Source organism: Typopeltis vanoorti, chromosome 8, assembly GCF_054136105.1.
Source record: "Typopeltis vanoorti isolate ZY-2024b chromosome 8, IOZ_Tvanoo_1.0, whole genome shotgun sequence".
Lineage (NCBI taxonomy): Eukaryota > Metazoa > Arthropoda > Arachnida > Uropygi > Thelyphonidae > Typopeltis > Typopeltis vanoorti.
In genome coordinates this window covers 136,135,749-136,163,172 of record NC_143556.1, presented here as the reverse complement: position 1 = coordinate 136,163,172, position 27,424 = coordinate 136,135,749, and the positions used below count along the sequence as shown (strand labels likewise).

The 27,424-nt window shown below is 38.6% G+C and overlaps 1 protein-coding gene across 3 annotated transcripts in view; it reads left to right on the top strand.

The window, feature by feature from the left end:
* The window catches only part of MED24 (mediator complex subunit 24), an 80,006-nt gene that overhangs the window by 25,479 nt on the left and 27,103 nt on the right, over nt 1-27,424 (top strand). The window contains exon 1 of one of the 3 annotated variants that reach the window (XM_090396949.1): nt 8,323-8,584. The exons of 1 other annotated variant lie outside the window; for it this stretch is intronic. The gene's annotated coding sequence lies outside the window, so the exon portion shown is untranslated. Of the gene's footprint in view, nt 1-8,322; nt 8,585-18,961; nt 19,057-27,424 lie in introns of those variants that run through there. One more of the 3 variants, XM_090396952.1, reaches the window with a different exon arrangement.

Genomic DNA, 27,424 nt, shown 5'->3' with positions numbered 1-27,424 from the left:
CAAATCATGGAAAAGAGGCATAGCAGTATTCCTGGAAATTATCACAGTTGTGGCACGATATGTAGAAAAGGGAATGGTTATGGTCAGAGTATAGAGAAGAATAAACATAGTGTACTTATATATATGGAGAGATAAATGGTTAAGAAATGGTCCACTTTGTCAACACAATGATAATTATCTTGATCGCAGATAAACAGCTGGAATTAGATCATGATTGATAGAAAATAATATGTCATTGCTTCTGCCATATGTGTGAAATAGTCAAGTGGAGTCAGTTTGTGTTGTCAACGTTGGACTCGTAGAAAGATAATCTCTCAGATTGAATGATATGACGGAAATTAACGTGTGAGATAAATAATTAAATGGGTCATAATATCTGGATTAGCAGAGCAGTACAGATAGCTATTGAATAGTAAAAAGTGAGGAAGAATTAAGATTCTGATTAGGATATTGGCTGAGATGCTCTAGCTCTCCAACTGTCAAGCTGAATATCAATGTTTATGAATGTGTTTGGGTGTCAAGTGAATTTCGTGTTTCAGTTAGAGACCTGAAATTTGAACAAGTATGTTTGGTGTGTAGACTAGATTATCCAGCGAATTGTAGGCCTGGTGGTCCCGTGGAAATGTTTATATTTATAGCGCTAGGCCTCCGGATGGAAGATCGTTCTAAGTTGGATTTTAGTTTCCTACTGGAGGAAATTTTTCTATACCTTACCTCGACTCTGTTTCCTAGCTAGTTGATCTCTACCATGGCTGGCAGATCCTTCATCCTGTAAATACACGAAAATCGACCGTATAACTCAGAGTACTTTAGACAATAATATATATTGTTAGGGACTATGAGATGGTCGAAGTTGCCTGCTGCAGTCCCTTCTCCAGTTGCAAAATAAAATCCTAATAGTCTTGGGCCAGCAATTCTCTGATTGGCTAAGAGCTGAGGCTATCTGCCTGCTATTTTTTAAAAGTCAATTGTGATTAAGTGGCCTCTCCTACTCACTTTTTGGAATAAAACGCATTAGCAGAGTTTATTTCTTAAAGGGCGTAAGTTGAGCTTTTTTAGATTTAAAATAATCTTGTAAATCAGTAGTATGCATTCTTCATCTCTAGTCGCTGGGAAATTTAGTTTGTAGCCACCATGATTTGAAGACTGAACAGACAACGGCTATCATTTTCATTTTACTAAATCCTATCTGGTATTATACATATGATTCTTGAAATGATGTGCGTTTTGTCTCGAATTTCTAACCTTGGAAGTTAGAATTCCGAGTTTCTGTTGGAAAGTGAGGTGGGAGGTCTTCCTTTCGGTGACCTGGCATGTTTTTCTTGACAGAGTAGCATTACTACAGTATCTCACATGGTAACATATTTAACCAAGTAAACGAATAAATAAGAATATTTCACTCTGTGAATGTACATATTTTGGTGCACATAAAAACACACAAATCTTATTGTGAACATGAAAATCTTTCATCAGAAGCACAGTCAAATTTAGTTAACGCTATTGTAGTTTCCGGTTTTCATCTTGGTGATTTTAAATAAAATGAATAAAAAATAAATATATTTGTTTTTTATATTTTGGTTTACTTCAGAAAGCTTAGATCTTATTTGAGATTTTCAGTTTTCCTTCTTTCAATATCTGCGCGTTAATTCTTATCATTATAGGGGAAACCTCTTGTTACGCAAATTCCTTCTTTCACGTCTATGTTCAGCTTTACTTTAATTTTTATGTAACCCTCAATGAATTGAATTATGACCTCAGTAATGTATATTCGGATTGTCCTCTTCTTTTCCTGCTGTTTCCTTCTATACCGCCTTTTCCCCTCTCCAATTATAACAGGCTTCAATATTATATCTTCCATGCTCAAATTATTTTCCAGTATGGCACTGCAATAGTTAAGTCTCAGTTCTTAAATCTAAGCTATTATAATTTTTTTATTATTTTTTACTACCTGTGAGGGTAAGCGGTATACTTATTTAAGTCACTATCATAGATATGGAACTAATTATAGGACCTGCCCACTAATGCTTATCAATCGTCGTATTCTAGTTTCTACTCATTAGCAACGCAGTCCTCACTTTCTGCTCTCCTCTTTCTCTTGCTTCTATCAGGATACCTGCTGGTAGATGCCAATTGGCGAAAAAGAAGCACTCCATGATTGATATTATCAGTTAAGAAGTTAAATAGTTTGATTACAGTGCTAGAAATGAATTATCATTTCTAGCACTGTAATCAATAGTGGATTGTTTTCAGATGGTAAAATAATGCATTTTACCATCTGAAAACAAGTATACACAAATGAGCATGTTTTAAGTGTAAATGAGAATATTACTATCTGCTCATACGCTGCCTAGCCATTATTAACAGCATTAATTCACGAAAAATTGCAAAACATACTGTAGGGCAACTTGCTGACGTGTGTGGGTAGTGGTTAAGAGAGAAGTTTGATCTTCCATTCGAAGAGCTGGAGGTTCTCATCTTTAGAGGATACTACCTTTCCTTGGAAAGGCCTGTCTCTGAGCAGCCACATGGATGGACTGAAAACATTGCATCCAACAGCTTCTACAAGGGCTGGAAGACATACTGCTATTGATGTAGTAGAGAGCTTCCTACATTTACCTCTTTCAAAGTCAGACTTCCCTGTTAATGCTGGTTTTGCAATTGTTGCTGGTTTAAGCATAGGCCGTGAACTAGGCTGAACTCAGTGGAAGTGACGCTTGCATCCTCTGCGCTAGGCCCGAAAATAGACTTAAGTTCAAGTCTAGTCTCCGACTGGGGGAACATTTTGAAGCCTTTCTTCCACCTGTTCCTGAGTTAGTCGATCTCTGACAAGGGCAAGCGGTTTTTCGTCTGTAAACTCACGAAATAACGTAGAAAAACCACGTTATTTCAGACTAACATATCCTGTGAGGGTCAGCTACCAAAAGATGGCAGCACTTGTTTGCCAGTCTCTTCATCGGTTGGCGCTTATAATTTGTGATAGTCTTCAACTAGCTATCTCTGATTCGCTACCAGTGGAAATTGAACTGCCCACTAAGTCTTCAAAAGCAAGACAGGATTAACAGGCCTCGCCTACTCCGTATGAAGGAATACAGTAAAAGGCGTTAGCTGATTTTTTTTGTTTTACTTAAAATATGCTTTTTTGAACTCCATGGCACACTTATTGGAAAAATTTTGAATACAGTGCAGAATGAAGGCTCTAATTCCTACATAGATAATTTCTGTAACAGGATCAAATGTACCCAAATATGGAGCACAGAAAGAGAAATTCCTACATTCCACTGACTATGGAATGTAGGAATAAAATCTTAGAGATCTTTCCACGTGGTATTGATGCAGTATCAAAGGATATCAGGTTGAGAATGCCTGAGGAAAGACGTTCCATTATCGCAGAAACTTTGCTATAATTGTTATCACCGAAACATTGTACTTGGAAGGAGAACTGGTGGAGAAAAGATCCACTATTGGGTAAATAGGATTGTCAGATGTTCTGGTTGGTAGATAGAGAGTTTGCTATAGATGAATGTTTCAACATACTCATATACTACTTTTCTTCTGCGTCATCATTGAAATCGGAAAAGGATTGAGTTGTGGACATTCAAATCACCAAGGAAGTTGGAGTGTAGGAAGTTAAGCTTCAAGGATAAGAATTTGAAGAGGCAAGAATGATTTTCAGGAGCTGCATGCGTTAAAGACAGTAGATGCATCATGCATAATGAGACAAGGAAACCATACGACATAGAAGGTCAAAAGAGGAGAATGAGGATAAGGCAAACTCAGGCAATTAATGATCTACTCTACAAAAGCACAGATACCGCCCTTTTCGTAAGATGAATCATACAGAGCCTAGTTAATCTAAGATTGAGACAGTTGAAAAGGATTGCTTTGTTGTGGTGTTAATTTTGTGTTTGGACAAAAACAGATCATATTTCGATGTCTGTAGGCGATGGTGCACATTCCTTAAGTTAGTATTTATGCCATGAATGCTCATGAATTCAACATGAAAGATATTTATTGTATGGTATTTTAAGTTTTTTTTAAATTTTAGGGAATTTTTCGAAAATTTTTTAAATATTTTGACTGCGGTATTACTTTATGTTTAATGTCATGTTAGTATTCATAGGTCAATCAAAAAGGAGCAGGGGAGTATGCATTAGGAGTATATCTACTTATGCGTATGCATGTTGCTTATATACAGTGAAATGATGGAGAGGAAAAAGGAACCCATGTCGCCCATTCAGAGAGCGAGAGAAACTATCCAATCACCACATCATAAACAAGCCTTCACAATTCCCTTCTTACTATACATACCAATCGTCTTCCTCCTAGGCATGACCTGGCATAATAGATATTAGTGGGATTATGAGCCGACTGAGTGGGAATCCTGAACAAGTTACTTGGTTTCTAGGCTTGGGGGGTGGGGGACCGTACTTGCCTGCGCTCAAAATCAACTAACTGGGAACTAGCCAAATAAAAGCCTAAAAAATATTCCTTGGGTATTAAAAGTTAATCTGTAATGATCTTTCTTATAGCAGCCTAGCACTATGGAAACAAATGGCATTTCTACACAGGAACTTTTAATATGCTATTAAAACATTTTGTGACTTCAAAAATAAACGTTTAACATAGCATGCGATTTTTTTTAAAAGAATAGCCTTCATCAAAAAAAAAAAAAAATCAGCTAACGCCTTTTTATTCCCGTATACGGGGAGTAGGCAAGGCCATTTAGCCCTATCTAACTTTTGGAGACTGAGTGGGCAGTTCAATCTCCACTGGTACCAATCAGAGATAGATCGCCCAAGGCTATCACTAATTAAGCGGTACTCAGTGAAGAGAGACGGCTCAAATGTGCCGCCATCTCGTGGTCCCTAACTCTAACACAATATATTTAATGTCTGAAAATAATGTGGGTTCTACGGTCGATTTTCTTGAGTTTACAGGACGAAAAACCCGAGTTTCCGGGAGGAAAAACCTGCTTGCCCGTGCCAGAGATCGACTAACTCGGGAACCGGTCGAAAAAAGGCTTAGAAAAATTTCCTCTAGTCGCCGACTAGACTCGAAACCAAGTCTTCCTTCGTGCGGCCAAGCGCCGTGGTTGGCAAACGCCACATCCACTGAGCTACACAGGCTCAGAATAGCCTTCATACGGTTAGAAATCAGACCAAGAATGATAAGAAATCTTATATTCTCAAATCACAAGGAATAAAACTCGAAACACTATGATAGATCCCTCCTCGGACATTCTCCGCATGTATGTATGCATTTTCTGAGTAGAACTCATCATCATCATCAAATTCCTGCCATGTACCCTCAAGGGGTGTACAGGATATGATAGTACTACATGAAAAAAAAATTACATCATTATTAATTTCCTATCTACAATTTTCCTCCAAATCAGCCTGTTACTTGTCATCACTCCAACATTATCAGATTTTATATTTCTATCGTCTAAGGCACTTTGTACCGTATCAATCCACCTATATCTTGGTCTTCCTCTGGGTCGTTTTGCTGCCAACCTGGCAGAGAACACTTGTTTTGCTAATCTTTCCTCGCCCATTCTGTTTAAGTGACCATACCACCTGAGATTAGCTCTGCTAACGCATTCCTGGATGCGTTAGCAGAGCTAGTTTTCAGAGTAGAACTGTCACACGAAATTATATATATATATATATATTTGTCTCCTAATTATTCAGAGGATTGTAAATATATGGAATATGAAAATAGTGGATGAATATTGATCTGGTAAATCAGAAAACTTAGCAGACTAATCATGGTATTTTCTCAAGTCCCTTCAGTCTTTCTAAAAATTGTCTGCACCTAAATGCATATAGCAATTTTCTTGGTACAGCGAAGTAGGAAGAAGCTAAATACTTCATTCCTGCAATTATCTCTGTTATGCTCAGAGCCTGTCTTAGTCAAGTTACAGAAACGCAATGGATGCTGATAGAAGCGTTGATTCTCTCTCTGCATAATTTACTATTTTTGTCGAGTTTATGTGTTCATTTACAAGTTTATCTGTCTTAAAGGAGGAAGACTTTGAGTTTTCAGGAGGAACAATCCTTCCACAAACTCATCTTCAGTTGTTAAATCCTACAAGATTTCTTCGCTTGCTAGACAGGATTCGTACTCAGATTCTTCAAACATAAGAGCTTCCTTGTTATCTTGTTAAAGTCCTCAACATGAATTTGAAATGAATGGTAAGTTTTTTTCGTTGAGCATGTGAGAGAATGTAATTCATCTAATCTGATGGTGAGGAACGATACTGTTATTTTATTTTATTCATTTGTTATGAGAGGTATGATATAAATGAGAAAAACAGAATGGACCTTTCACAGATTTATTTTTGGACAACATGTATGATTTTTTCGCATGCAGAAATTTTTGTTTATCATTACTTGAAACCTTTTGATCAATCAAAGCCTTTGCTAAAGTGTCCAGCATGAATCTTCTTCCCCAAAAAAAGTTTGGTCGATTAGTAGAGCCTCTGCTACTAATGGGTCAGCAAAAAGTTAAGCAAGTTTGACCGCTGTTTGTAGTTGGAAGGGAAGAAATCGTTCGATGCTGTTGACACACTCTCACTCAATGAGTCTTTGGACTCCCTGGAAGTGTCAAATAATAATAATAATAATAATAATTATTATTATTATTATTATTATGGGATATTTGCCTATTCATAAAACTTGTGTTTCGACCGTCAACTCGCTTATCGGTGAATTCATTATTTCTGCTGTGGAGATAATCAGCTAACACTTTTAATACGAGGGGAAGCTGAAAAGCTCTGATAAACACCTAGAACAAAAATGATATTAAAGCAACTCATATATCCTAAAAGAAAAACCACAAGTTATTGCAATTTGATTAAATATGGTGATTAAAGGGTTTTAAGATATGTTCTTTCTTCTGGTTAAGTCAGTTGCTTTAATATCATTTTTGTTCAAGGTCAGCTGTGGCCAACGTTTTACGTTCCATGCGCCATTTTTTTTTTTTTTTCTTCCTTTCACTTACGAGTTCTGATGTGCCATACAACTCTTGCACCCTTTAAAACTCCCTGTAAAAACTATCTGTTTAACTGACTGACAAAAATCTGCTATACACTGCTTTTGTTAACGCTTGGCGCCTGATCAAACATGTGCAAAAGATGTGCACGAAACAAACAAACAAAAAAAAAATCAGCTAACGTTTATTTGTTCCCTTATAGGGAGTAGGCGGGGCCATGTAGGAAACAATAAAATCGCTAAAAATAATTAGTAAGTTTTACTTGATGGTTGTTGGAAGTTTTTCCACTTAGTTATACAATAAATTAAACATGCCAAGATTATTATATTCTTGGTTTAATCCTTTATCCAAGTGTAAGCAAACGGAGTTTGCACCTGAACTATTTTCAGGACTGGAGCAACTTGTATAAAGAACCTAATGACTTCAAATAACTTTCTTTAGAATCATTAAAATACTCTGGATTAGAGATAGTTGTTGGAAGTTTTTCCACTTGGTTATACTATAAATTAAAGATGCCAAGAAATTATATTCTTGTTTAATCCTTTATCCAAGTGTAAGCAAACAAAGTTTGCACCTTAACTATTTTCAGGACATGTGGTTTGCATTATGGGGTACTAAGGAAAGTGATGTGAAGTCATTAGCTTTTTTATACGAGTTGCCCCAGTCCTGAAAATAGTTCAGGTGCAAACTTGTGGAAAGTATGCCCTGCAGGATTGCTGTAGTCAATGCAGAAAATCAACAAAGGAGGTCCTGCATCTTATTAACGTGAGTTTAATGGCTGTTTGTCTCACAATATGACTTCTTTCAAAGTAGTGTATTAGATTCAGTGTAGCTACACATTATGATAAAACAAAGTTCGATTAGTGATGAGTTAAAAACCTCTTCTTTGAAAATATCAAATGCAATATCTGCAACATATTAACCAGAAATGACTTACTGACAGTATGAAATGACTTTACGAATCACATTTCTGTGGAAATCCTCCTGACTAAATTATCAATGTTCTGTTAGTTCAGTAATCATTTAAATTTTTTATCCTTTGAGATTACCATAAAATTACTGATTGTGAAAATAAATTATTATTATTATTATTACGTGATACCTCCAGGGAGTCCAAGGACTCATCGAGGGAGGGCACATACTCTACATCTCTCCGTCTCTACCAATTACAATTACACATCCACCAATTACAACGAACCGCGACTACCATCATTCTACACCAACGCCATCTACTGGTCACCACCACCACTAGTATTTTCACAGACAATCACGAGCATTCATGCCCACGGCGGGATTCGTAGCCGTTTTCCAGTCCAAAGGCTGCGGGTTAATAAGTAATGAAGCTGATTAAATAAAAACTTTAAATATAATAATAATAATAACAACAATAATGAAATTATTGTTGAGTGTGAATAATAAATTATTATTTGAACAGTAAAGATTGGCAAAAAAAAAAAGTATTCTAAGATAGTCGACTACTGCAGTTCAGAGTGAGGGATGCTGTAAGCTGTGGCACGTTTCGTTGGAAATGTACGCTTTTATTGAAATATGAGTTGACGACGTGAACAAACAAAGTCGGATTTATATTCAGGTATTTATTTTTCTTTTATGTTAGCAAGTCATTTCTTAGTCTTAATTATAAAAGTTAAGAATACTTGATGTCGCAAGCTGCTGTTAAGCTATATTTAATCTTAACTGTGAAGTTGTAGGTGTCCTCTCGAGACGAGTCTACGGACTCCTTGGAGGTGTCACGAATTAATAAAACCACAACGATGAAAGTTAGGTAGCTGGACGTGCAATACATAGCGTCATTATGAATTTATTTGAAAAAAAGTAGTGTGTGAATCCGAACAGAAGACTTCAACCTCCGCACTTTCAAGGGGATTTTTTTTGCTTTGTTCTGTTTTTGTTTTAGCACATCCTTGATCATGTTAAATTGGATTATATCTCTCCTTGCAACAGTGCTGGCTCGTCCATTAGGGCTGCAGCCCCTCCAGTATAAAATGAAAGGTCCTGTTTCATTGTCGCTGTTCTTAAATTTTTATATATTAATCTAAAAACCGTTATTTTCTTGTTTGTAATACAATACCGCTCGATTGTATTTTATATCAGGAATAATAATAATAATATAATTCATTTTATAGCAATAGTTGTATTTTGCAATGGTCAATGTGCTGTGCGGGCTAGGGCTAGTATCAGTACCAGGGTGATCACTCAGCAAAAATATTTTGTACCAACTATGCAGGAAAAAGGCACTAAATCTTAAAAAAAAAAAAAAAAAAAAAAAAAAAAAAAAGTACTAAATTTTTATGTGCTTTCGTTTCACTCTATTTAGGGCATTTTACGATATTAATACCTTATTATCATAGATGAACTGTAAAACCCTAAATTAAAACGTATGATAAATATGAAAAGAAAAAAGTCAAAACTCACCTCACTGTGGTCATTATGAGTTCAAGTGCTGCAGTTGTCACTCATCATCGCAGAAGTCCCAATTGTAACTCTAGCACTTAACATTATTATTATTATTATAATGGGCAACTCCAAGGAGTCCTTAGACTCATCGAGGGAGGCCCTAAACATCATGTCAACAACCACACAATATCTATCATACTTTGCCTTGAACTCATTCACAGTCATGGCACCACAACAGACTCTTGCAGCATATTCCACTCATTCACCACTCTCCAAGTAAAAAACCTAGTTCTAACACCCTTGCTAACCACACTCTTGCCCAGTTTCCAAGGATGGTCCCTAGTCCTCCCACCACCAGTCCTGTTCTGAAAAATATCCTCTGAATTAATCTTATAGAAACCCTTCAGTAATTTGAATGTCTCAATCATATCACTCCTTTTCCACCTATCAACCAATTTCTGCAACCCACAAATCTTCAACCTGTTTTCATAAGGTTCATTCCATAGACCTGCTATCATCTTGGTCACTCGCCTCTGGATCCTCTCTACCTCCTCCCCATCAAGAAGAAACCCTGGCACCCAGATCTGGGCACAGGAGTCAAGATGGCATCTTATCAAGGTTATATACAGAGGAACAATAACTTGCTTCTCTCTGCTCGTCAAAATTTTCTTCAGTAACCAAGTGATTTGATGAGCTGATTTAGCCACTTTTGCAATGTGTGCCCTAAACTTCAACTCCCTATTCACCAACACTCCCAAATCCCTGGCCTTGTCAAGCCCCTGGAGTACAGTTCCACCATTGTGGTATACTGCTGCTAATCTTTTCACCCCAAAATGCATAACCTTACACTTTGCCACATTAAATTGACATCCATTCTCCTTAGCCCAGTCCTCATGTGTATTAATTTACCATATAATTTTTAAGTCTCATTTTATTGTTTAAAATAATATAACATTAAACTTTTAGTTATTTAATATGCTATTTACATATATATTGGGGTTCTCACTGGAGTTAATTAATTTAGCAAATTTTGCTAAATTAACTAACTCTTCAGAAATAGGTAAAATCTGTAGCTGATGAATGTTTCAATTTTTCTTTTGTCAAAAGGAGTCCATTCATCAAGGGAATTTGTAATTGATTTCTTATTTTATTCTTATTTATTATGACTGCTGAAAATATTCTTTCAGTTGCTTAATTTTTCTATTTGTTTTCATTGTTTTAATGATCTTATAATGCGCGAGAAGTGTTTGAATAGCGAAGAATATATTTTCATTGGCTAATGCCAGTTGGATTGTATGAATATGGGATCAGGAGGTAAGAGAAGGTTAGTGAATAGTGAGAGGGGGAGGAAAAAAAGAGAAATCATTCTTGTCACTGAATGTGACATGGGGAGGTGGGAGAAGAGAAAAACATTAAGCTCATATGTCTAACTCTCATGTTGTTGTTATTATTATTATTTGGAAGGAAGAAAGTACTAGATCTGTTGGTGAACATACTAGAAGACTAAAAATTTATAAAAAGTTCTAGATCTAGAACACATTAACAAGTAGAGATAAGTAGTTATTCCTCTTTATAATGCCTTGATATGTCCACATCTGGATTAATGTGCTCAGATCTGGTCTCCTGGGTTTCTTGGGGATGAGGAAGTGGTGGAGAATATTCAGAAATGAGCAACCAAGATAATGAGTGGTCTGTGGAATGTTCCCTATGAGGATAGATTGAAGGTGTGTGGATTGAAGAAATTTGTTGAAAGGAGAAAAAGAAGTTATATGATAGAAACATTTAAGTTGCTTAACCCAGCATTAGTAAGTGGGAAAATGTAACAAAAGTGGTTAGGTGGGGTCCCACGCTAAACTTGCTTGCGCGCAACAGCCTGTCGTCTATGGCTTCGAGTAGCGAGTTACGGGAGGGGAAGCTATACTGAGGCATGACTCACTGCTACGCATTGTTAAAAAGTTATAGTCAATTTAAAATCTTTGGGGTCTGTGACATCCCCGCCTTACTAATGGCAGGTTAAAGTGCTTTATACGATGCAGGGGAAATGTTTCAGCACTTGGCTGGAGGGATGAGAACAAGGAGTCATCCCTGGAAGTTGAATAAATGTGTGGTGTTTTGCTTGGGCAGTTGTGAATGAGTGAAATGGGTTACTGGAGTCATTTGCTTTGTCTGTTAATGGATTCAAGAAGAGGTATGATAGATTGTATGCATAGTTTGGGTCTTCAGAGGCCATGGAGGTGTCAATCCAAATAATAATAATTTCGAACAGAAAGGCACTAGCTTGTTAATGTTCTTCAAGGTATCTTGCCTTGCATAGTAAAGCTGGTGAACCATTATAAATGTACTTAATATAGTACTGATATACTGTATTACATGTAGCTTTTCCATTCTCAACCCTCTCACTCTGATCCGATATGTTAAATAATAATAAAAAAAGAAAGCTTGTGTCCATTTCTTTTTCCTCTCAAATTCTCATGCAAATTAGAATTTAAAATGTAATGTGTATTTGTTAATTATCATGTTAATACTAAAACCAAAGTCTACATCATGCCATTCTCTGGTAATTGATTTTTTTAAGAATTTTGGAACTTCAGAGAAGTGTTTTTATAGTCGTTAAGTATCTTCAAGAAACTTTGCTTAAACTTGGATTAAGGATGAAACAAGAATATAATTTCTGAGTATCTTTAATTTAATTTATAGCCAAAAAAAAAAAAAAATTCAAAAACTAGCTCTAATCCAGATATTTTAATAATAAGGGGTTACACCTTTTCACTGCTTGTATATGAGAAATATACGAATCTTGCATTACTCCAACCTTGATATCTCTTCTGGGTTTGGCTCCTGTTGATGCACTTTTGTGCAGATGTGGAAGTCTGCTGAGGTGGTCCTGTGGCTGCTTTGCACATCCCACCACCAAGAAGAATCCCAATGCTGAGAGTTCTTCCTAGTGGTAAAGTGGGCTTGTCACTGAGTGGAACCACTGCCGAGTTATGAGTTAAATGATCCTTCGAGTCACTTGCTGAGATTAGAGTGATCTGTGGCATCACTTGAGTTTTTAGAGAATTCCCTTTACTTATATAGTGAAGTGGTTTCCTTGTAGATGGGTGCTTTTCCCTGGAACATGAGCAGCTCTGCTTGGTGGTGGGGTAAGCCTGCCGTTTGGCACAGCCACCGCTGAGGGTTCTCGGTGGTGGGGGGTGGACCTGTCCCTTCGTGGCATCACTGCTGAGTTACGAGTTAAATGATCTTTTAGGTCACTTGCTCAGTTTAGAGTAATCTGGACTGTTGCCTGAGTTTTTGCAGAATTCCCTTTACTTAGTTTAGTCTGCTGAAATGGTTGCCCTGGTGAGGCTTTTCCTTGAGATATGAGCAGTTCTGCTCAGTGGTAGGGTGAGCTTGCCAATGGGAAGAGCCACTACTGAGGGATCTGCTCATTGGTGGGTTTGGCCTGTCACTGAGCAGAACCACCACTGAGTTGTGAGCTAAATGATCCTTCAGATCACCCATTGTTGGAGAATTACCTGAGTTTTTGGAGAAACTCCACACTTCAAGAGTTCTGTTGATGTGGCAAGTCTGCTGTGAAGTGGTTGTGTGGTCACCTCAGTAAATGCTTTTCCTTGAGATGAGTGGCTCTGCTTTGTGGTAGGATGGGCCTGCCACTGCTGAGGGATCTGCTGTGGTGGCATGGGCCTGATATTAAATAGGACTATCGCTGAGTGGAACCATTGCTGAGTAATGAACTAAATGATTTTTGGGTCACTCACAAGGTCACTCAGTTTTTGAAGAGGTACTCCCCCCCCCCTCACTTTTACAGTACTTCAGTAAAAGTCGAAACCAGTGTGGGTAGTCACCCTTCCCATAATGCTTGGTATTATATGCACCCAAAAGGATGTGTGCTTTGCATTATGGATACTAAGACAATTAATGCTAAGTCATTAGCTTGTATATATATATATAACCTAGTTGTGAAGATGTGCAAACTTTGCTTACACTTTGATAAAGAATTAAACAAGAAGATAATTTCTTGGTATCTTTAATGTGACCTAGTGAAAGATTTGCCAAATCCTCTAAGATCATCTGATAACAATGTGGTTAACCAGTCTTCCATTACTCTCAAAGCAGGCACCATTAACTCACTGAATCACAGTCAGAACTTCACCATCGCATTCAGATATATACCAATTAATGATCTCATAGTCCAAAGTGAGCATGGAATCCACAACCTCCCCACCAGTGAGGCTAACAATATAAAGCTAGATGTAACCTATATGCTGGCATAGATGAAACTACCTACCCCAAAAGCAACCTGCCCAACAATAAAGTTCTAGTGAGTCTCAAAAATAACAAGTATAAAATAATCCTGAAAGTGGATAAATTACATACAACTATAATTCTTAACTGCTCACATTACATTAAAAAAAAAAAAAAATGACTCCACTTCTTAGAAACTGATCTACCTGCTACCAAACTAAACTGTGGCTACCAACATACAGATCACAGCCATCTATAGACTTCTAAAAGTGTGTAACTTCTAGTCAGTGTAGGTGACCAATAAATTAAAATCCTACAACTCCAGACATCCCCTTCCCCAGTATATGGATATCCTGAAATCAGTAAAAATAATGCACCACTACACCCAATTATAGATGACATAGCTTCATCAGCTGGAAATTAGCCAGTCATTAAACTACTCTCTCATAACTGGCAACACCTCTTCATATATAAAAAATTCATCCTCCTTTTCTAAGTTCAGTATACAAGATGACACCCTCCTGAATACTGACTTACTGGTCAATTTTGATGTCTCCTCTTTATTTGCAAATGGAGACATTTGAAAAGTATGCCTTAACCTCTGCCCCCCCCCCCCCCCCCCCCCCGGTCCAAACCTACTATCTGGCTATTGTAGATTATGTGTTTGCTATTTGGCCACATGGCCTAGATACCCTGAACACTTTCCTTTCTCATTTTAATAGCCAACACATACAAGGATCCAATTTGCAACAGAAATAGAAAGTAATAAGTCTGCCCTTAGATATTCTAGTTACAAGACAACCAGATGCATCTTTGGCTTCTATCATATATAGAAAGCCCACACAACAGGTAAATGCATCGACAAATAGTCACATCACATCATATCCCTGCCTCCCAGCAACATGATAACTATATCGATTGGTAGCGCCTCTGCTACTAATGGCTCAGTTAAGTAAGTTTGAGCGCAGTTAGTAGTTGGAAGGGGACCAATCGTTCGATGCTGTCGGCACACTCTCCCTCAATGAGTCTTTGGACTCCCTGGAGGTGTCAAAATAATAATAATAATAATAATAATAATAAAAACTTTAGTGTACATGGCAAAACTGGTTTACTCTGATAACACTGCATTCATTACAGAACTCACCCACATACAAAACACCTTTTAAGCCAAAGGGTGCACTCCCACCAGACAAAAGGAATAACAACATATCGTACCCACATCCACCCCTTCTAAACATATCACCATTCCATATACTGCTTGGAGAGACGTCAACAGACACCGTCGTGTGAGGAACAAACAGCCATGGTGCCTCTTAAGAAAATGTAGGACCTCATTTTGCTGCGATGACTGCAGCAATCCTATGGGGAATACTTTCCATAAGCTTACCATCAATGGAAATTTTGGACAATTCTTCCTGTAGGCATGTGATTAGGTCCTAGACTGTTGTGGAGAAGATATCCTTTGACCTCACTCAATGTTCCAGTTCATCCCACAGCTGTTTATTAGGATTGAGATGAGGGCTTTGTGAAGGCCAGTCAAATGTAGTGACATTCATGTCTATAAACCATGCAGTTACAGCAGCAGCCTTATGACATAGTGCATTGTCTTGCTGAAAGAAACAATGGTCAGTTCTGTAGAAATGTCACAAAGTAGGAAGCATTGCATCGTCCAGAATGTTCAGATACTTTTCAGAGTTCAGTGTTCATGGCACCACAAACAGAGGTCCAAGGCCAAACCAGTAAACCAAGGCATACTGTGACCTTGAAATTTTAAATTTGTGTCATACTCTGGAAAGAGGTGCTCACTTGGCATCCACCACACCCATCCATCTTCTCAGTAAAGGGTGTAGCTTGATTCATAGCTCCCCACCAAGCTTTCCAAGCTTCCAAATCCTATTGCACATGCTCTTTGCACCACTGAAGATGACACCTCATGTTGTTTCAAGTTATGTGGTGCTTGTTTATTGTGGTCCTACCATGGAAACCCATGTTGTGAGCTTTGGTTCTGAATGCTATTGTGCAGATTCATGTTTCAGTCAATGCTTGGAACTCTGCATTCAACATTTCAGCCGATGGATAGTAGTTTTTGCATATTATCTTTCGGAACACACCCTACAGCCATGTTCGCTGAGTGTGGTGGGTCGTCCACTGCAGGTTGCACTTGCAGTTGATTCTTTCCGAATATCTTTGGTACCTCTGAAAAGGTGTCCAAGAAGTTAAAAAAAAAATAAATAAAAATATCTTGTGTCTACTTATAAACCACACAGAAAGTCAGCATCGTTTATGTGCTCCCCTAAAGACCAACTGCAACTTCTGGATTTACCTGAAGTTTACCATATACTACAGCTACAACCATTCATACTATGACCAAACACCTGCACCTCCATCCTTTCTTGGCACAAACACACCTCATCCATAGCATCTGTGCAAAGCCACCATAAAACTCAGTGTAATTTTCTACAAGACACTACTTTTCCCTTATACTACTGTTCACACTATATAAATCTCTAGTATAGCCAAACCTTTAGTTCTGCTCATATATTTAGGGTAGTGTATCCTAAGCCTCACTAGGCATTACCTGATGCTATTTTGAAGAGGGCAGTCAGATTAATTGATAACTCAAGTCACATTCTCACAGTCATTCCATTCTCTGCTTATGCATCCTCTATAGGTATTTTCATGCTTAATGCTATGCTAAATTCACTATTGTCATTCCTTTACCTTCTTCAAAAATGGCAGGAACAAGAGCAGCTGCTTGTTAACATCCATTTATTGTCCATCTCCAAAATCATCAAACTGATTTTTATGTTCTTTTGGGAAGATGGTCTCCTTCACTCCCAGTTTCATCAGACTACAACTTTCAGCTATTGAAAACATGTCAACTTTCTTCTCTCTTCTTACCCAAACTTGGCACTTATCTGGTATAAATCATGTGACCTTTCATTTATTGATCAGATATAAAAATAAATAATAAAATCTGCTAAGCTTTTCTTGTTTTACCAAAATAATTCCTGAATTTCAATTCCCTATCAACCAGAAAACCCAAGTGCTTCTATTCATTAACTTTTTCTAAAGTGTGACTATTCAGTTTATAATAATCAAAATTTATCTTATTGAACTGTATGCACCTGCAGTTGTTTACGTTAAATTTTAATCTTCATGTTCCTACCATTCTCGTAGTCACTTATGATCACTGTCATGCTTAAGTTATCTGAGCCACTGACTATTCTCCCAGCTTCACATCATCAGCAGAGAGAAATTTTAGTCTCGTATGTGGATTTATATGTTAAATCAACAAACAACAAACCTTGTGTGTGGGGGTGGTACCCAGTGTCTAATAATTTGGCTCTTTCAAGCCTTCTCTATCTTCAGTGGGCTTCCACAGTTTGTTATGACCTCAGTACCACCATAATTGATACCAAAGAAGGGAGACCACATAGACATTTGAAACTGACATCCAGTCTGACTAATCAGTACAGATTTCAGAATCATTTCCAAAGTTATTGTAAACTGACTAAAGCTAACACTGCCTGAAGTTATTGGCTAATATCAAGTTTATTCTGTCCAAAAAGATCAACATGATAAACATCAAAATCATCATCCTTTTTTTTCTGATATGTACCCCCAGGGGGTGTTCAGGTTACTATGACAGCACTACATGATTAAGTTTACATTATTATTAATCTCCTATCAACAATTTTCCTCCAAACCAGTCTATTACTTGTGAGTACTTCGATATTGTCATATCTAACATTTCAAGCTTCTAAGGCATTTCTGATGGAATCAATCCATCTAGACCTTGGTCATCCTCTGGGTTTCTATCTTGGCATCAAACACCTGTTTTGCTAATCTCTCCTCACCCATCTATTTAAGTGGCCATACACCTTAGATTAGCTCTGCTGACTCACTCATTTTTAAATTCATCACGTTCCTTTCTGATATCTTCATTTTAAATATGATTCTGCCATTGATGCCATCTGTTCACTCTCCTAATTTTTCTCAAGAACCCTCATCTGTGGTCTCTAGTCTTTGATCAAGTGCTTTATTTCTAACCCAACTCTTAGATCAATAACTTAAAACTGGTTTGAACACTGTCTTGTATACTGCTAGTTTGGTGTTTTGGCTAATTTCTTTCTTATTCCATATAAATTTATTCAGTTGGCTACCCACCATACCAGCTTTGCTTATTCTGTTGTCTATTTCCAGATTTATCCTGCCATCTTCACTAAAAACTGTGCCTAAAAAGTTAAAGCATTTTACTTGTTCTATGATCTCCATTCAGAATGTAGCTGAAGTTTTCTATGCCCTCCCTATTTTCATAGTTTTGGTCTTTTTTATGGCAAATTTGTTGCAGCTTTTATTCAATTTAGTTAGAGAATCCTGGAGACTCACTAGATGTGTTTAGGAGCACAACGTCATCTGTAGAAAGCCAACTTTGACATCTCCAATTCCAATAATAGGCCTAATGCCCTTTTCTTTCATAATATGATCCATATAGATTAGGCATGGCCAACTTCATTCTATACGAGGGCCAATATATGATGAGTGGTAGCGTCACGGGCCACACACTTTTAGACAGAACTTAAATAAAAATGAACTCTGCATTTTTTCAAGGCAATAGTTATATGTATTGAATTACTATATTTATTAAATCATTTTACTACTGGGAGAACAATATAAAATACTTGATTGATTTAAATATAAGTTGTTAAATTAAATGTAATTACATATTTCTGTTTTTTTTTTTAAAACTGAATCTGTAATAACACTTTTTAATTTGTTTAATATGTAAGAACCTATTTCCTCAACTCTCTTTGTTACAGTTTGTTTTGATAGTGTTTAACAAATTCACCATTATATAATGTTTTTTTTTTTGCTTTTGCTATCTCTGTGCTTAACAAACGATACCAAGATTGAGCTTTTTTGTATTGATGTTGGTAAAAATAGATTTCTGAGCACTAACTTTTCTCTTCAAATTACGTATAATTTTAGTACTTATTTTAGTCCAGTGTATTCTTGGTATTTAGCGGCATGGTGCTGTATGTAGTGACGTTTGAGGTTATATTCCTTGTGCACAGACAACACTTGTAAACACACAAGGCACTGCGGTTTGTTATTGTTTATAAACAGAAATTCATTTTCCTATTTCTCCTGAAATGACATGTTTTCTTCACAGATCTTATGTTTCTTACTCATAGTACACAAAGGCTGAAGTAACTGACCAGGGGACACAAACTGCAACAATAACACTGTTAACTGTGAAACTGAGTCTCTGAAACTGATCACTGTAACCAGAGCAGAGCAAGTGACTTTCAGTGATGCATTACTCTGGAGCAGATAGAAATCTACCACTCCCACTACTACAACACGCACAGAGAAGCAGTAGATTTTATAAATTGGGTAATCTTTTTTAAAGCAATTTTGATTCTGTGTTGAGAATATAAATTGTTTCCATCATTAAAAATAATGAACATAACTAGTATATCAATCAGAAAATCTGCGGTCAAAACTAATAGCTAAATTGATAATACATATAATGTAATATAGTTTTTATCCTGCCACGGGCCTGCTGTTGGCCACCTATGATATAGATGATGAATAAGAGTTGAGATAATGTGCATTTTTGTCTTATCCCTGATTTTACATCAAACCATCTTCCTGCATTTCTTTCAATTCTAACTGCTGATAGACTATGTATTGCTTGCTCTGTTTAATGTTTCATTTACTTCATATATTATTATTATGATTCAGGCCTCCATGCAGTTACAAAACTCATCGTGGGAGGCCCGTCCTAGAAAACACACAGTCTGTCATATCACTCTGTGAACTCATTGACCATTCATGCTCTCACCACTGTATCAGGCAATGCATTCCATGGTTCATCCACTCTCCATGTAAAGAAACCACTCCTATATAATTGTAGTGTTTTGAAAAGCTCTTCTCTGGGTACCTTGCTATATGCTTTTTCCAGATCTTAAAACTTGTCATATTCCCATGATTTATGAACTATTTATTGTAAAGTAAAAATCTAATCTTGATAACCTCTATTTGGCCTGAACCCAGCTTCTCTTCCACAATTTTTCTCAACCTCTTTTCAAGAGTATGATTGCATATGAGTCGGTGGGGGGGACTGAAACTGATAAACATCTAGAACAAAAATGATATTAAAGCAACTGATATAACCACAGGAAAGAACATATCTTAAAACCCTTTAACCCTTTCATGTTTCATCAATATATAATAATTTGTTCTTTTTTATTTTAGGATATATAAAAAGAGTTGCTTAATATAATTTTTCTGGATGTTTACCAGAACTTTTCAGTCCCCACCCTCATAAATCTTATATGGAACAATTAGTAGAGAAATACCTCTGTAATTTTCACATTCAATTTTATTTCCCCTTTTTTTTTTTATTAATTGATGGGTACTATTATTATTATTATTATTATTATTTGACACCTCCAGGGAGTCCAAGACTCATCGAGGGAGTGTGTGCCAACGGCATCGAATGATTGATACCCTTCCAACTACTAACCATGCTCAAACTTCCTTAACTTTTTGCGAGCCATTAGTAGCAGAGGCTCTACCAATCGACCAACCTTTGCTGGCAAATATGAGATCTCTACTCTAATCATCTGGAATTTGACCTTTTGACAAGTTCCTCTAATTCTGGAGGTGTCAAATAATAATAATAATAATAATTATGCAGTTTAGCCACTGGTAAACTTTTATATCTCCATATGTAATCATTTTTGGTTGAATATCATCTACTCCAGCTATCCTCAAGGGCTCGCTTTAGTGAGTATGGGCATGGCATACTCAAGGTACCAGATGCTGGACCATGCCTTACTTCATGTAATATACATCTGTTATATTATTCTGTAGACTGCTCCCTCCCTTCTTTCTTTGCTTCTTTCTCCTTTCCTTGCTCCTTCCCCCTCATGCTATTAGAGTATTCGAGAGCTAGGGGTGAATCTTTCCTATCTTGCTAAGTCATTTCGTCTTATGCAGCCACCGAAGGAGGCAAGCTAGCCTCAATAGGTGCTGGTCCCAAGCCCGGATAAATGGCAAGGGTTGATGTCAGGAAGAGCATCCAGTCATAAAACTTCACTGCCAGCTCTAGCTATGATATGAGTCAAAGAGAAAATGATATAAGGGCTAGGGCGTACCCCTTAAGCGACACACAGCCACATCGCCCTACAGCTGCGAGAAGTGGACGAGGGCTACCGCATCAAGGGTAGGTGCAGTTAAAGAAGCGAACCCAGCAGGTGGAGAGGATGTTGTGAGTGGGAACACTGAATGTTGGAAGCATGACTGGAAGGGGAAGAGAGGTGGCAGACATGATAAGGAAGTGGAAGTTGGACATTTTATATGTGCAGGAGACAAGGTGGAAGGGGGGAAAGGCAAAGGAACTGGGAGATGAATATAAATTGTTCTACTCTGGAGCGAATAACGAGGGAAGAAATGGTGTAGGAATTGTGGTGTGTGGCAGAATGAGGGTCAAAGTACTGGAAGTGGGTAGAAGGAACAACAGGATCATGCGAATGAAATTGGGTCTTGGAGAAGAGCAGGTGGTCGTATTATGTGTATATGCCCTGCAAGTTGGCTGTACAGCAGAGGAGAAAGATGAGTTCTGGAACGTGTTAGATGAAGAAATGAGGGAATTGGAAGAAAATGAGATGGTGATTGTCGGAGGAGACTTGAATGGACACATAGGGAAACAGAATAGAGACTATGAAAGGTGCATGGTGGCAACGGAGTGGGAATGATGAACCAGGAAGGAGAGAGGGGTTGCAGACTTTGCAGTAGCGTTTGATCTGGCAATTGTGAACTCGTTTTTCTAAAAGAGGGAAGAACATTTGATAACATTTAGGAGTGGTAACAACAGTTCACAAATTGACTACATTTTGACTAGAAGAAAACATCTTAAGGTTGTGACAAATTGTAAAGTAATTCCAACAGATCAAGTAGCAGAGCAACACCGACTGCTGTGCGCAGACTTTAAAAGAAGATCGAAGATAAGAACCTCTGGATGCCACGGGATGAAGACGATTAAGTGGTTTTGCTTAAAAGAGGAGAGTGTGAGGAATCGTTTTAGGGAGAGGGTATTAGAGAGGATTTCGGATGGACTGGAAAGTGTACAAGATTGGTGGAAACATAATTCAAAAGTAATCCTGAGCTGTGCAATCGAGGTACTTGGTGAGACATCTGAAAAGATTAGAGATCAGAAGGAAGGTTAGTGGTGGAATAATGATGTACAAGTGGCAGTGACAGCTAAGAGGAAGGCAAAGCAGAAGCAGGATGAGTCACGAGTGGAAGAGGACAGAGAGGTGTACAGAGAGAGAAAGCAAGAAGCCAAGAGAGTTGTGGCACAGGCGAAGGCCATGGCATATCAAGATCTGTATGATCAATTAGAAACAAAGGAAGGGAAGAGAAAAATTTACCAACTAGTGAAATGTAGAAATAAAGCAGCAAAGGACATCTTACATGTGAGGCAGATCAAAGATGCTGAAGGAAGAGTATTATGGAGGGATGTGGACATAAGAAACAGATGGAAAATATACTTTGAGGGACTTTTGAATGAGGAAAATGCAAGGACTCACAGAGGAGATGGCAGCCTTCTGAGGGGATGGTGCAGAACATCAGTAGAGTGGAAGTGACAGAGGCCACGAAGAGGATGAGGAATGGAAAATCGGTGGGCCCTGACAGAATTCCAGTGGAGGCATGGAAGGCACTGGGGGGAGAGGGAATTGACTTGCTGTGGGACCTGTTCATGAAAGTTTGCCATCAGAAAAATATACCCAAGGAATGGAGGGAGAGTACCCATCTACAAGGGTAAAGGGGATGCACAAGACTGTAAAAATTACAGAGGAATAAAGTTGATGTCCCACACAATGAAGATCCTAGAAAGGGTTCTTGATGGTAGATTGAGGAAGGAGGTGGAGATTGCAAAGGAACAATTTGGATTCATGCCTGGTAGATCAACAAGAGATGCTATCTTTGGGTTACGGCAGATGATGGAAAAATATTGAGAGAAACAAAGGGAGCTACATCTGGTATTTATTGATCTGGAGAAAGCATACGATAGAGTGCCAAGGCAAGAAGTCTGGAGGTGTCTGAGCGAGAAGAAGGTGCCGGAGAAATATGTCAGGTTGGTGCGGGAAATGTACAGAAATGTGAAGACAAGTGTTCGGACCTGTCTGGGACAGACAGAAAGTTTTCAAGTAACAGTTGGCTTGCATCAAGGGTCGGCATTAAGTCCGTTTCTGTTTAATATTGTGATGGAGGTGGTAACAGAGGAGGTGAGAGAAGATGCGCCTTGGACAATGTTGTATGCAGATGACATCTTGCTGTGTGCAGATTCAAGAGAAGAAGCGGGAACTAAACTGGAAAGATGGAGAAAAGTACTGGAGAGAGAGGTATGAGACTGAGCAGAAGTAAGACAGAGTATATGTGTTGCACAGTGGGTGGCAGCCAGGAGACAGATCTGGAGCTGGAAGGAAATGTCATCAGGAAGGTGAGAGACTTTAGATACTTAGGTTCAACAGTGGAAGAAGATTGAGGAGCTGAGAAGGAAGTGGGATGCAGGATACAAGCGGGTTGGAGGAACTGGAGGGAGATGGCTGGAGTGTTATGCAATAAGAGGGTGCCGATCAATCTGAAAAGCAATATCTATAGGACAGTAGTGAGGCCAGCTATGATATATGCTATAGAAACTGTGGCCCTGAGGAAAAATAACATCAGCAGGATGGAAGTAGCAGAGATGAGAATGCTTAGGTGGATGTGCGGTGTGACCAGAAAGGATCATCTGAGAAATGACTATGTCAGGGGAACAGTGAAAGTTACGAACTTAGGAGCAAAAATACAGGAGGCAAGGTTGAGATGGTTTGGTCATGTGATGAGGAGGGAGGACAAATATGTGGGAAGAAGGGTCATGCAGATGGATGTGCAAGGAAGGCGGAAGCGTGGGCGGCCAAAGAAGAGATGGAGGGAGCTGGTTGAAGAGGGCTTGAGGATGAAGAACTTGGATGTGGTGATAGCCCAAGACAGGAAGGTGTGGAGGAGACTCATTACAAACAGTGACCCCACTTAAGTGGGAGAAGCTGCAGAAGAAGAAGAAGAATGGAGTTGCTGATGGAGGAGGTGAGAGAAGTGCGCCTTGGACAATGTTGTATGCAGATGACATCTAGCTGTGTGCAGATTCAAGAGAAAAAGCGGGAACTAAACTGGAAAGATGGAGAAAAGTACTGGAAGAGAGAGGTATGAGACTGAGCAGAAGTAAGACAGAGTATATGTGTTGCACAGTGGGTGGAGTTGCCAGGAGACAGACCTGGAGCTGAAGGAAATGTCATCAGGAAGGTGAGGGACTTTAGATATTTAGGTTCAACAGTGGAAGAAGATGGAGGCGCTGAGAAGGAAGTAGGATGCAGGATTCAAGCAGGTTGGAGGAACTGGAGGGAGATGGCTGGAGTGTTATGTGATAAGAGGGTGCCGATCAATCTGAAAAGCAACATCTATAGGACACTAGTGAGGCCAGCTCTGACGTATGCTATAGAAACTGTGGCCCATCGAAAACAGTTTCTTTGTGTGCATTGTCAAAAGTCATCTACCCAAATAGCATCATCTTCTTTCCCATTATTTCAAGAAAAAATTAGCAGTAATTTACAAGACTTGAGATACATAGAGCAGCGAAGAACTGCATATGATTGGTGCGGTATTAACAAAAGATCGCGCGAACCAAAGACAAATTAGCATTTCAACAGTTGAGTTCAAATGCTAATTCCCTTCAACCGAATTCCATAATATCTGAAACACATGCACTATATATTTCTTAGTGTTAAGACGTTAACAATTTGTGTGGTGTCAAGCAAAACCATATGTTCCATCGACAAGATATGGTTTTGTTTGGTATATACAACCGTTTCTGTTGGAGAGGGGATGTAATTCATTAGTTAGTGCCGTTTTATCCCGGTTGTCTCTAATTGTACTGTTTGTTGAAAAATATAATGACTCCAGTGCGTGCCGAAAATTGCCACGTACCCCCTAACCACCTTTCGCGTACCCAGGAAGTACGCATACCACACTTTTAGAAATACTGGGCTAGAGCAACTGGTAGTATGGCGGGGAGTGTGTTCCCATAAGTTCTCTGGTCAAATTTCCACAAAAATTCTATAGTTACTGTAGTCGGCTTTGAAATAATGTTGGATTTAATATCCACTTAATTTATATAATATTAATACTTATGTTAGTTTAATGTATGAACTTTAAAAAAATGGGAATGGTATTTACGAGGAAGTTTGTTGGGACTGAGTTCTCTAATATAGTAAGAATAAATAAAAAGACAGTCTTATAGAAAAAGAATTGAGAATGACTGATCCATAGGATTTCCTGACTTTTCTAATCGCACGTGCGTTCATTATGCATTTCGCACCGCCGCGCATCCGCCAGTAGGCAGAAATAAGCAGCGGCAAGTGCATTATTGTTGTGTATGTGCACAGTTTTGCTTTTGCTACTGTAAATGGGAATTATAAAGATAATTTAATTTAGGCATATGATCTTCTTCTTCTGTAGCTTCTCCCACTTAAGTGGGGTCACTTAACACTCCAGCCATCTCCCTCCAGTTCCTCCAACCTGCTTGTATCCTGCATCCCACTTCCTTCTCAGCTCCTCCATCTTCTTCCACTGTTGAACCTAAGTATCTAAAGTCTCTCACCTTCCTGATGACATTTCCTTCCAGCTCCAGATCTGTCTCCTGGCCGCTGCCGACTGCGCAACACATATACTCTGTCTTACTTCTGCTCAGTCTCATACCTCTCTCTTCCAGTACTTTTCTCCATCTTTCCAGTTTAGTTCCCGCTTCTTCTCTTGAATCTGCACACAGCAAGATGTCATCTGCATACAACATTGTCCAAGGCGCATCTTCTCTCACCTCCTCTGTTACCACCTCCATCACAATATTAAACAGAAACGGACTTAATGCTGACCCTTGATGCAAGCCAACTGTTACTTGAAAACTTTCTGTCTGTCCCAAACAGGTCCGAACACTTGTCTTCACATTTCTGTACATTTCCCGCACCAACCTGACATATTTCTCCGGCACCTTCTTCTTCCTCAGACACCTCCAGACTTCTTGCCTTGGCACTCTATCGTATGCTTTCTCCAGATCAATAAATACCAGATGTAGCTCCCTTTGTTTCTCTCGATATTTTTCCATCATCTGCCGTAACCCAAAGATAGCATCTCTTGTTGATCTACCAGGCATGAATCCAAATTGTTCCTTTGCAATCTCCACCTCCTTCCTCAATCTACCATCAAGAACCCTTTCTAGGATCTTCATTGTGTGGGACATCAACTTTATTCCTCTGTAATTTTTATAGTCTTGTGCATCCCCTTTACCCTTGTAGATGGGTACTCTCCCTCCATTCCTTGGGTATATTTTTCTGATGGCAAACTTTCATGAACAGGTCCCACAGCAAGTCAATTCCCTCTCCCCCCAGTGCCTTCCATGCCTCCACTGGAATTCTGTCAGGGCCCACCGATTTTCCATTCCTCATCCTCTTCATGGCCTCCGTCACTTCCACTCTACTGATGTTCTGCACCATCCCCTCAGAAGGCTGCCCATCTCCTCTGTGAGTCCTTGCATTTTCTTCATTCAAAAGTCCCTCAAATTATATTTTCCATCTGTTTCTTATGTCCACATCCCTCCATAATACTCTTCCTTCAGCATCTTTGATCTGCCTCACATGCAAGATGTCCTTTGCTGCTTTATTTCTACATTTTGCTAGTTGGTAAATTTTTCTCTGTCCTTGCTTTGTTTCTAATTGATCATACAGATCTTGATATACCATGGCCTTCGCCTGTGCCACAACTCTCTTTGCTTCTTGCTTTCTCTCTTTGTACACCTCTCTGTCCTCTTCCACTCTTGATTCATCCCACGTCTGCTTTGCCTTCCTCTTAGCTGTCACTGCCACTTGTACATCATTATTCCACCACCAACCCTCCTTTTGCTCTCTGAAGTTTCCAGATGTCTCACCAAGCACCTCGATTGCACAGCTCAGGATTACTTTTGAATTATGTTTCCACCAATCCTGTAAACTTTCCAGTCCATCCGAAATCCTCTCTAACACCATCTCCCTAAAACGATTCCTCACACTCTCCTCTTTTAAGCGAAACCACATAATTGTCTTCATCCCACGGCATCCAGAAGTTCTTATCTTCGACCTTATTTTAAAGTCTGCGCATAGCAGTTGGTGTTGTTGTGCTACTTGATCTGTTGGAATTACTTTACAATTTGTCAAAACCTTAAGATGCTTTCTTCTAGTCAAAATATAGTCGATTTGTGAGCTGTTGTTACCACTCCTAAATGTTATCAAATGTTCTTCCCTCTTGTAGAAAAACGAGTTCAGAATTGCCAGATCAAACGCTACTGCAATCCACAACCCTCTCTCCTTCCTGGCATATAATAAAATGTTTATTTTTTTGAAACTATAAAAATTGTATTTCATTTAAGTTGCGAATTATTTTGTTACAGTTCTACTGAACATGGCTGGCAAAAATAAAAAACGAAAATTATCACAGTCAAGCAGCAGAGAGTTCCAAAGCTTGTGGACTGAAGAGTATATGGCATGATTAATAAAGCAATACGCGTTTTATGTTCTGGGACAGTTGTGTGCAGAACTTCGTCAGTAAAACGGCATTATGAGGCAAACCATAAATCGCTCCTTCAGAAAAGTAAGGACGAACAGAAAGAATTTATTGCTCGGGCAGT